The sequence below is a fragment of the Sceloporus occidentalis genome, unplaced genomic scaffold (genome assembly GCF_023333645.1).
Source record: "Sceloporus occidentalis isolate IW3139 unplaced genomic scaffold, rSceOcc1.0.p SCAF_82, whole genome shotgun sequence".
Classification (NCBI taxonomy): domain Eukaryota; kingdom Metazoa; phylum Chordata; class Lepidosauria; order Squamata; family Phrynosomatidae; genus Sceloporus; species Sceloporus occidentalis.
Genome location: NW_028317062.1, coordinates 4,456,470 through 4,468,458, shown reverse-complemented (window position 1 = coordinate 4,468,458; position 11,989 = coordinate 4,456,470).

The following is an 11,989-nucleotide window of genomic DNA, read 5'->3' as shown; positions in this document are numbered from 1 at the left end:
GAGCTCAGTGAGACAGGACTGCTGGAGAACTATGAGACCAAGTGTGCCTGAATGACTTTTTGGAAACTGCATAGATACGATCCAATTATAGGCCAAGTGGAGCACCAATTTTCCTTGATCTTCACCTTGCCTTACTCCATCACTGTGTAGCTCAGATAAGAGGCAAAGTCTAATAGACTTGTAATCTCTCAAGCTCCTCTTCTTTATAAGTATGTCTTAATGTGTGTTATTGTCCATTTTATATATTGTGAGTTTTAAGGTTGTTAATTTTCCCTTACATTTTATAACAGGGCTAGCGTTCAATGAATAAAATATAATGCGATGTAAAGCTCCCTCCATGCTATGAAAACGCACCTATTGGGGATTATGCATTAAATAAAGAGTTGGCAGGAGAGCTGTGGTTTCAAGTCGCCATATTAACTATGGATTATGAAAGCCAACCTTGGCAGCTTTCTCCTATCAGAAGGTACATAGTTCAATCAGTAAGGTGACTTACTAGAAAGCTCTTTGTACATTCAGAAAAATAATAATTTAAGATTTATGGCTGTTGGTGGACTACATATTTATCTTTGTTGCTGCCCTAAGCCAGGCAAGGCCACCACCTGTGCCCTCTGTATGGCTGTCCATACTGCTGAGTGCCAGGATATGACATCACGTCCCAGTCCTCCCCCTGTTAAAAATGCATGGCGTCAGCTAGAAATAAACTATGGATGCTATGCAGACAAGGCACAGTCCTCCATAATGTTAATAGACCGATTGGGGAGGTCATTGATCTCCTTTTTAAACCCGGCTCATTTAAGAGTGGAGCTACAGAGAGCCTGATCATTCAAGTGGCCCCCTGGACTTGCCCCCCCCTAGGCCAGACTACACCACTGACTACAGCACTGTAAGCTCATGAAAGCTGCTGTCAAAGGAAATGCAGGAAATGTATTTTATACAGGTACAGTATCTTAGTGAGATGCTGCTCAACATATTTCCACTAGGTGGCAGAAGTGAGTTAAGACAAATCATTCTAATACAAAATCATTCTAATAAAGCAAAAAGCTTTAGTTTGAGTCATAATATAAAATAATCACTTATATAGTTCTGTGTCCATAGAGTGTTCTCCTTGAAATTTGTTAAATTATGTCACACAAAAGTCACTAACATCAATGTATATGATTCATTTTTAACAATAAGGATAATATTTTTGAAAGTTTTTTTCAGCTTACTGTTTTTTGTTATTCGCTAATTAGCATTGTTATTATCATTGCACATTGAGAGCATTAGCGTATTTTTCAGTTACGTGTAATGGGCAAAATGTATTTCAAAAGATACAATGAACTGGTAGTGCAACAAATTGTTTATCAAGAAGAACCCAGGGGCAAGGTCATAAATCAGAGGAATATTTACGGAGACCGTTGGTGAGAACTGCTCACTATAAATATGAGCCTTTATGGTGGATAGGGCACTGCTGGTATCTTAGTTTTCCTTTTAATTAGTCATTTAGTTATTTTTGTCTTAAAATAAAGTTCTTCATGGTTTTGAAACACAGAAAGCTAGCTGTCCCTGAATTCTCTGTGTATGTTGGAAGACCAATACATGTGTCCAGCACTCATTCCGTTAATTGTATGATTACATCCCAGGTAGATGCAAAGGGCCCTATTGGAAACAACATCGGAAATTTTGGAAGAATGTTGGATTTTTAGCTCCTGATCCAACACATTTTAGCACTCCTGAAATATGAGAAACTATTATTCTAGGTGTGATCACTGGAAGGCTGATGCATCTTAAATAAAATGAGAATACAGGGCTGGCCCCAGGATTTCTAGGTGTTTCTAGCTACCTAGATGAATTTTGTTTCAGGTGCCCCCTACCAGCATCCTGTAGTTTGTTAGCATTGGAGAGGAATCTGTTAGGTCCTTAATAAGGTAAAAATGCAATGACCGTTCCAATATGTAACTGATGCTTTTTTATTTCAATGTCTGCTAACTGTTACAAAGAAAACAACTGTCAACTACCTTTATGTACCTGCCAGCGTCGCCCAATTGATGACATCATGCTTGTACAGAAGCCAGTGTCATCCATTCAAGCAGGCAGCAAGCACAACACTACATCAATACCATTTACCAGCTTAATTATAGTTTTAAACATCAGTGGAAAGAATCAATAAGAGGAAATCCTGGCAATCAGTTATGTTTCAGAATCATTTATTTTAAAGAAAAAAATATATATATTTATATATATCCCACTCCTTCTTCACACTCACATTCCTTCTTGTCATCCCCTAGTGTCCCTTTAGGATTTGGTTGGCCTGACTTGATACATTTGTGAGCCCATTTGTTTTTAATTACTTCTGCATTATCTAGTTCATGACAATTTGCATAGTGTTCTTCTAAAGCTGACATGAAGCCAGCAGTGATGTCACAGTATCAGAACAAATGCTGTGATGTAATGTGTGCCGTGTATTTAACATTTTGCCGATGTGTGTCTATGTTCCGTTGTATGCCGTTGCTGGTAAAAAAAATTGGTGACCTCTCTAAACTGTTACTGTTACTAGTGGGGTACCACAGGGGTCAGTTTTGGGTCCTATTCTTTTTAATATATTTATTAATTACCTTGTAGAGGGATTGTATAATAAAGTATCAATCTTTGCAGACGATACTAAGCTCTGTATCGTGGTTAACACAATAGAGGACAGTGCACGATTACAAATGGATCTGCATAGGTTGGAGGCTTGGGCTGGGATGTGGCAGATGAGGTTCAACACAGATAAATGTAAGGTTATGCACATGGGGAAGAAAAATCCAGGCTGGGAATATGTATTAAATGGGAAAACACTGGGGACGACTGACATGGAAAAGGACTTAGGAGTTTTAGTAAACAGTAAATTTACCTGTAGCGACCAGTGTCAGGCAGCTGCTGCTAAGGCAAATAAAATCATGGGGTGCATCAAAAGGGGCATAGATGCCCACGACAAGGAAATAATTCTACCACTGTACAAGTCACTAGTCAGACCACACATAGAATACTGTGTACAGTACTGGGCACCAGTGTACGAGAAAAATATAGTGGAGCTGGAGAGGGTTCAAAGATGGGCAACCAGAATAATAAGAGGAATGGGAGGACTACAGTACCCAGAAAGATTATCAGAATTAGGGTTATTTAGTTTGGAAAAAAGACGGTTTAGGGGGGACTTAATAACTATGTATAAATATATAAGGGGGCAGTACAGAGATCACTCCCAGGACCTATTTATACCCAGGACTGTATCTATAACAAGGGGACATCCTCTCTGGCTGGAGGAAAGAAGGTTTCTACACCAGCACAGACGAGGGTTCTTTACAGCAAGAGCGGTGAGATTATGGAACTCTCTGCCAGAGGAAGTGGTAATGGTAAACTCAATAAAAGAGTTCAAAAGGAGCCTGGACGTGTTTCTTGAAAGCAATAATATTACAAGTTATGGATATTAGATTAATAGGGACAGAACGTTGATCCAGGGATTTATTCTGATTGCCATATTTGGAGTCGGGAAGGAATTTTCCCCCTGGTATGGGGCAATTGGCATCTGCTTCATAAGGGTTTTTTGCCTTCCTCTGGATCAATACAGTAGGGACACAATATGTATATAGGTTGAACTTGATGGACTTTGGTCTTTTTTCAACCTTATGAACTATGTTACTATGTAAACAAGTAATGCACTGGGAGCCTGCGTAGCTTCTTCAGTAGCAGAACAGTTTATGTATCTATTACTTTATGTTTCATGGATCATATCTGAATTACACAGGAGTATTTATGATTTAGAAGAAAACTGATGAAATTTGTTGTCTTAGTCAACCAGCTTGCTCACATCTATAATGTGCAGACTTTGTGAACAAGATGGTACTGGCACATATTGAAAAACAGCAAAAGTTGTTGGCAATATTAATCAAACCACTAAGCTCCACTAAGCTTTGAATATGATAAACATTTACTATAAATATTTTATATATTTTCTGTATAACAAAACAAACACATCTTGAGACCTCATAAGATGACCATTCTTGCTGGGAACTCTATGTAAAAGTTTCAAGGCTAGGTGGAAAGCTTGCGGGCAGGGTTCTCACTCCTGTTGTATCTGTATTAATGTATATTTGTTATGTATGTGTTAACCACCTCATTTAAATTGTCCAGGGCTGCCTAATTTGTTGGTGCTTAGTAAATAAAATGTAATAATAAATATGTGTATGTTAATTCCAGCTGTGCACTTACAAAAATCTCCACTAGGGGGTAGAAGTGTTTTCTTTCAAAAGCAATACTCTGTCTTCTTTTTTATTTAATATATGGTGCCCTAAAGAATGAAAATTGCATTGTCCTCTTGGGCTTTAAAATGTTATGACACTACATATTGAAGCTGCTGGAGGGGAAAAGAATAACTTCTCCCTGTAACAAAAAGTAGATTAAGCCTCAGTTACTAACTCGAATAATTAAACTATAGTTTTTTAATGAACAATAGCATTTCACCACCAGACTATGAGAAAAGGCTGCTGCAAAGGTTTGCAATACATAGAAGCAGGTCCTGCACATGCCTTGCCAAACTACATTTTCATATCAATTAACTCCAATTAATATGAAAGATAAACTTTTGTTTTATTCATTTGTTACCTGAGGTTAGCATTGCTGTAGAAATGACAATAAATCTCCTAAGTGTACCTATTTGAGACTCAAGTATCCCCTCCCTTCTTCTACCCCTGATGTCCCTGATCTGAAAGAGCTCAGAACCTTTGCTGGTTACACGTGTCTACAACCATAAAATGTCATAACCTCATTAGGTAGACATTGCTAGTACCAGTTGCCTTCAGAACTGCCTTCATTCTTCGTGGCATACTTTCTACAAGGTGCTGGAAACATTCCTTAGAGATTTTGGTCCATATGGACATGATGGCGTCACGCAGTTATGTCTGGTGACTCTGGAGGCCATTGTTCAAGAAACCATTTTGAGATGATGTGAGCTTTGTGACATGGTGCATTATGCTGCTGGAAGTAGCTATCAGAAGACGGGCACACTGTGGTCACAAAGAGATGGACATGGTCAGCAACAATACTTGGGTAGGCTGTCACGATGCTCAGTTGGTACTAAGGGGCCCAAAGTATGCCAGGAAAATGTCCCTCACACCATTACACCACCAACACTAGCCTTAACGGTTGATACAAGGCAGGATGGATCCATGTTTTCATGTTGGACCCTGTTATCTGAATGTCGCAGCTGGAATTGAGACTCATCAGACCAGGCAACATTCTTCCAATTTTGGTGAGCCTGTGCAAAATTGTAGCCTCAGTTTCCTGTTCTTAGCTGATGGGAGTGGCACCCGGTGTGGTCTTCTGCTGCTGTAGCCCATCTGCTTCAAGGTTCGGTGTGTTGTGCATTCAGAGATGGTATTCTGCATACCTTGGTTGTAACGAGTGGTTATTTGACTTATTGTTGCCTTTCTGTCATCTCAAACCAGTCTGCCCACTCTCCTCTGACATCAACAAGGCATTTTCGTCCACACTGCTGCTCACTGGATATTTTTTTGTTCTGTAAACCCTAGAGATGGTTGTGCGTAAAAATCCCAGTAGATCAACAGTTTCTGAAATACTCTGAAGTACCAGCCCTTCTGGCACCAACAACCATGCCACGTTCAAAGTCACTTAAATACCCAATGCTGATGCTGGGTTTGAACCATGTCTACATGCATAAATGCAATAAGTTGCTGCCATGTGATTGGCTGATTAGCTATTTGTGTTAACAAGCAATTCAACAGGTGTACCTAATAAAGTGTCCAGTGAGTGTATATTATACATATTAAATATAAAATGATCTAATTAAGATACATTTATCTTATTCTCATACCCCACCAAAATATCAGTTGTCGAAAGCTGCACACCTGTGTTGCAGTGTCAGGAGGGGGCAGGTCCTTCCTGGTAGTGGATGGGAGGCATGAATAGCCATGACGAGGGAAGCTTTATGCAAGCTATTTTGTACGAAATCAGCAGATTGCTATAAATCTCCCAAATCTGAAATATGTACATTTCTCACGCTTGAGTCAGATATGCACAGATGGAAGTGTGGTTGTGGAGCTGGTAGAATTTTCACATATGAGAGCAATAAAATTGGTTCATGATTTATAGAAAGAAAAAAATAAATCAGATTTTACACTGCGCAGGAAATGTGAAATAGCTTGTAGAGTATGATCTTGCTATCTAAAAGAAGGCTATCCAGGTCATAAACAGAATGCTATATTTAATGCCTATTTGATATTTTTAGTTGCCTTGGAGCTACTGATATGGTTATTTCATGAATATTGAAAATGTTGCATTGCGCCACCCGTATTATTATTTTGTAAACTATTTGAGCAAATATATAAATTGGCTTCTCATAAAAATAGATTTAAAACATGATGGAAACGCATGGGTTGATTATGCCATTAAAAACCCATGGAGACGTGTTTTTTTTTTCTGTATTCTAGGTTTCTGGGCTGAGGCATTCCAAAGAAGAAACAATGCAATATTTGTGATATTTGCAAAATTTATGGAAAATTCCTGCTTGATTAACACATTTAGTTGACAGTAGACATGTGTTTTGAATTGTGGGTCTTGTCAGTGCAGGAATTATGTCTGGACCATCACTCAGATTACATAATTGCTGGAAATAGAAGAATTTAACTTGTCTGTGTTTAAAAACACAGTGTTGTCTGGTATCCTCCAAAATACCCTCTTCATAATATTCAGCAACCTGATAGCTTTATAAGAAGCCATCAAAACCCACTAAATTATGTAACAGTGAATACTAGTATACTATTGAAGAGTGACGTGTCTAGTTGCTCATCAGTATTGCTGTTTGGCTGATTAAGTTCAGACTCTCTATTCCTCTACCACTCCAGAATATCATCTTCATCTCTTCATCTGCTTCTTCAGCGGCTACCATGTCTATCAACATCTCAGTGGTGGAGTAATTGGTATGTGTAATCATAAAATCATGTCAACATGGTGGGTATTTAAACAACACCTCTCTTCAAGCAGGACAATCAGTACCTTATACTAAGGGGCAGCTGCATTTATTATATTCATCGATTAAGCCAGTTCTTTGGGAGTTGTAGTCTACCAGCTAGGAGGGTCGCTGTTGCCCAGAACTGGGGATAAGGGTATATGAGGACAGGGCAGGTTTTTCCTGTAGGATGGACTGCTCTGCATGACCTTTATAAGATCATAGTAACTGCCTGTTGCTTGGAGTAAAACAAAAATACATCACTTCTAGTAACATAGACTAATTTAGATGCAGATTGAGGAAACTAGCAGTTTTAATGTATAGAAACAATATCTAAACGAGGAGTTGATGAGGCTGAATGTATTTTGTTTCTTTACAACTGAATTGACTATATATTTTTAGAGAAACAGTTTATGTTAATGTATGAAACTGCAGTGACCTCACCGGTCATAAAACATTAATATCCTTGGACCTGTTACACTGGTTTTGGTTATTTCCTACCCTTGGGGCTTAGCGTAACAAAGTCTGGCTGAATGTCCATCATAGCAACCAAACATGAGTCATGAAGCTGTTACTCAATGTTTCTTAAAATTAGCACCCACAGTACCACCGTTCTCCAACTAAGACCCAATAATACGGGCTGGCGCTATACACAGGCATGACGCCAGCACGTCAGTTCATCTTTGGAGCGTCTTTTGAGAGTTTCGTGGAGAAATTACCTGCCGATTGCAGTGCCGCACGTGCATTGATAAGTGAAAAAATAAAGTGCCTCACTTTAAATACATTTTAGTTTTCTAAACATGGTCTGGACCCCGTTGTGTATGTTAATGTGGGGTATACCTGTAGTAGATGTCACCGTTAAGTATGTGTCGCTCATTAGAACCATATCTGTTTTTTGTAATTGGGTCCTAGGAAAACGTTGGGACTCCTACGTGTAACCTATGGAATTGTGAGGACAATACATGGCCATGCGATCACATACAACCTTGTTGTTTTATAGGGCACTTCACACTAAGTCACACTCATCCTGTGGGCCGTCTTTAAACATAATGGGACCCGGGGTAAGCCCTGCTGTGGCCTTGTCTTAGCCCAGCCCAACCATGCCTGACTTCTTTAACGGGGCAGCTGCTACTTTTTGCCTTGCATTAAAGGCAGCCCTGTGCATCCTAAAAATACACTATTTCCATATTTCACTAATTTTTCACATGCATAAAGTATTTTTGTGTGCAAAACTCAGCATACATTGTCATGTGTTTTAACACATAAGAGGGGCAACACACAAAGCAGACAGGAAGTGCCAATGGAACAAACCACTTGCATCAGGAAGGATATAGAATCTATACTATGCATGATGTCATACCGGGACAACAAGGGGTCAGATGAATAATTTAAAGGCATAATTGAAATAATTGTTTTGTGCTTAAGACCGCTTTCATTAGAACTGGGCTTTAACTTTAAATTTGGTATGTGACAATTAACAAATAATACGTGTCAGGGCTGCATATACTCAAGGTTGGTGGGATGACCTTGTGATTATTTATTGCGCACCAATAAATGTAAATGGATGTGTTGGCTTCTAATCTAAGAACCCTCAGGAACCGTACTAAATGATCCTACTCTGAGACTCTGCAAATATCATGAAGATCCATGTGACTGCTAATTAAACTTTGTGATTTAACGCTTTTAATACTCTTCCTCATGAATGGCCTAAACTGTTAATATCCTTAATGTTCTAACCTCATGCAGCGTTTTCACCTATGGCCCTCTTAAAGCACCAACTGGGGTGTAATCTAAGAATATCCCAATCAGAGTGTTAACCCAGGCAGTTTCCAGGTATTTTCAAAACTTTGAACGGGTTACGACTCCTGTGTTTTACTTATGTTGTGATTTCGATTTATGTTGCTAATATATACAAGGAGATTTGGCTGCAACATTTGAAAAGTGGTCTTATCGGCATAGCAACCAGTGCAATATTATAGTCAGTACAAATATTCCATTGGTCGCAGTGGTAGTAAAACCAATATTTTTGTCCCTTAGTCTTATAGCACTGCAACGTGCCTTTTTATTGCCCTATTTTAACCTCCTCACCAAATGTCATTACATTTTTTTATATTATGCCTTAAGCACTAGTTGTACAGTAGATTGTATCTTAGTGACTTCAATAGTTTACGTTTGCAAAATCCAACAAAGAATGTTAAGATGGCAATAACATGATTTTCATATTTTTCCCAGGTACCACTGAGGTAAGAAAATTGTTCTTAAAATGACTGCTTGCATTTATCCCAGATTTCAAAGTTCTCCAATGACATTTGTGATACCAGACCAACAAAAATGACACATTCTTAAAAAAAAGAAGGAAGACACGTGTTTTATTCGGGTTTGCCAGTAAGATGCCAGAGACTCCAGGAGCCTGCGGTGTGGTAAGAAACAGTAGCCATAGGTGCAGCTAGGTAACATCTATAGGATTCTCAAACATTAGGAGAGTTTACAATGCTTTCTTAAACAGTCCGCGTTACATATAAATGTTCTCTCCCGTTCCATATTCCGTCTTTCTTCATCAGCCGGCGCCATTTCTTTAAAATACATAAGGTTACCTGAAGTGCTCACTCCCGAGTGCATTACTGTGCCACCCATGACACATATAGCTTATTGCAATGGCAGCTTATAGAAGCTATTACTAATTATCTTATTAAGATAAACATCTAACACAGACTCTGAAGGGACAACAATGTGGCCAATACATTGGTCCTGTAGGTTGTACACCAGTAGCATTTTTTATTTATCCCACACAGCAGCTCCCTCAGTCCACTGACAAAACAGTGTGTACCCGGGTGCAAAATAATACAAGAGGCTTAGTCCAGATCTGGTTGACTTTTCTAACCACACAAAGGTAACAGTGAATAAGGAGCAAAACATATGTTATCTGTAACATGGTATGTAACATGCATAACAGATCCCTTAAATTAGAAGTGCTCTAACTCTGGCTGCTTTACTAACACAAATTACATGAATAAATCAGAGTAGCTAATGGCTTTTTCGTGTAGTGTATGAATATGTAGAGGATATCAATGTACCATTATATCTACTGGCCTTCATGAGTTTTCATGGGTTCTCACTGAACCGGTATAGTAATACATGAGTTGGTGAAGATCTTTCTTATTGTAACTCTGATATATTATTAGATTGGTAATAATAATGTGGAAAACGGATATAGCCGTAGTATCCGGAATAGAAGACTTTAGTCAAAGCTAATAAGTTTTACTAGGCCAACACGGAAAAAGATGCAAAAGCCTTTGGAACCTCCGAGTTCTCAGATGGAAACCTCTGAAGTCCTTAAAAGCATTTGTGACTTTTTGCACCTTTTTCTATGTTGCTCCAATAAAAAGTGTCAAGTTCAACTAAAAACACCATTTCAAAGACAGTCATTGCCCCCCCCAAGATAAGAACTTTTAACTGTTAAAAGGCTGGAAGTCGATAGATTACTAAGACTGGGGCTCCTGTAATCGTTTCCCCCTTTGCATGCAAAATGGCAAAGGTTTACAGGAACTGCATTGGAGTAATGGTGGCAGTGAACTGTTTTAACCCTTCACTGTCAATCACCAGAGCAACTCTCCCTTCTGGCACAGACATGTATGTGCTCCTGTCCGTGCATCTATTCTCAGTTAAAATACTCTGATAGCAAGTTATCCCACCCAGGGCCGGCCGAAGACTTAACGCCGCCTGGGGCGAAGTTTAAAATGCCGCCCCCTGCCGACGCCGAGGGGGGGGCGGCGGCATTATCTACCCCCCCCCACCGGTACTTACCCTTAAACAGTCCTGCGGCGAGTCTCCCTGTGCTGCCACGGTGCCGGCTTGTAATGCTGAGCGCCGGAAATTCACGTCACTTCCGGCGCTCTGCATTACAAGCCGGCACCGAGACCGAACAGGGAAACTCGCCGCAGAGGAGAGAGAGAGGGGCGCCGAGCGGGTAAGCGAAAACCACTCGGTGCCTCTCTCTCTCTCCTCCGCTTCAAAAAAAAAACCGCTTGGGGCGGCAATTGCCCCAGTCGGCTCCATTGTAGGGCCGGCCCTGATCCCACCATATTGACGGTAAATTGACTGCTTGCAAAGTGGCTGGGGTACCGACATACATAGACTTTACTCAGACATTAATGCTAATCCATTCTCTTCTACAGCACAAGTAACTATCTAAGCGCGTGAGTGATATAAGTTCCAACAGAAAAATGTATGTTCATGGCAACAACAAAAAAATGCACAAGCATCGCTTTAAGAATTGCATAGTCTTTAAATTATTAATTTGCCATATAAATAAATCGATTGTCAAAGCACACAAGCTGCAGAAAAAACCCCTCTGTGCCTGGAGCCCCACAATCCCTTCCAGGGATGGAGAAAGTGTACTTATTTTTTTGCACCCCTCTGGCACTTAAAGGTCTTAGGTACCTCAGTCTAAAACTAGTGTTTGACACAGCCAAGAGGTGAGGGGGTTAAAGGGTTAAAATCTGCTCCCCAGCACTGCCTGGAATATATATATATATATAAATTATATTTCCATAAATCTGTTATCTAGGGGGGCTTTATTTCTCAGCGCAATCTGTATCAGATGTCTGCTGTAGGTTAGTTCTCTGATATTCCTCAAGTATGGCGATAAGGGCTTAAATAATTCACTAGACCCTCAGCTGCTTTTTGGTTTTGGGGCATTAGGTTTTATCATGCTATTACAGCACCACTGTTTGCAGGAAGTGTGGAATCAGCAGATATAGTGATTTACTATGCCAGCTCTTCATATTTCTGAGATTGTTTTTTTACTTTATTTCTGAAGTTGTACCACAGTGCATAAGACCACATGCAGTCAAAGAAAGCCCCGCCAATGCTGGGGAACGGTCACCAAAGTGCTATCAGGAGACAACACAGCAGTGTGTGTGTGTGTGTGCTCTGTAGGATAAAGTGTGAGGAACCATAACTATTCTTTATTATTACTGTCCCTTTACCTCCCAGACACCCCAC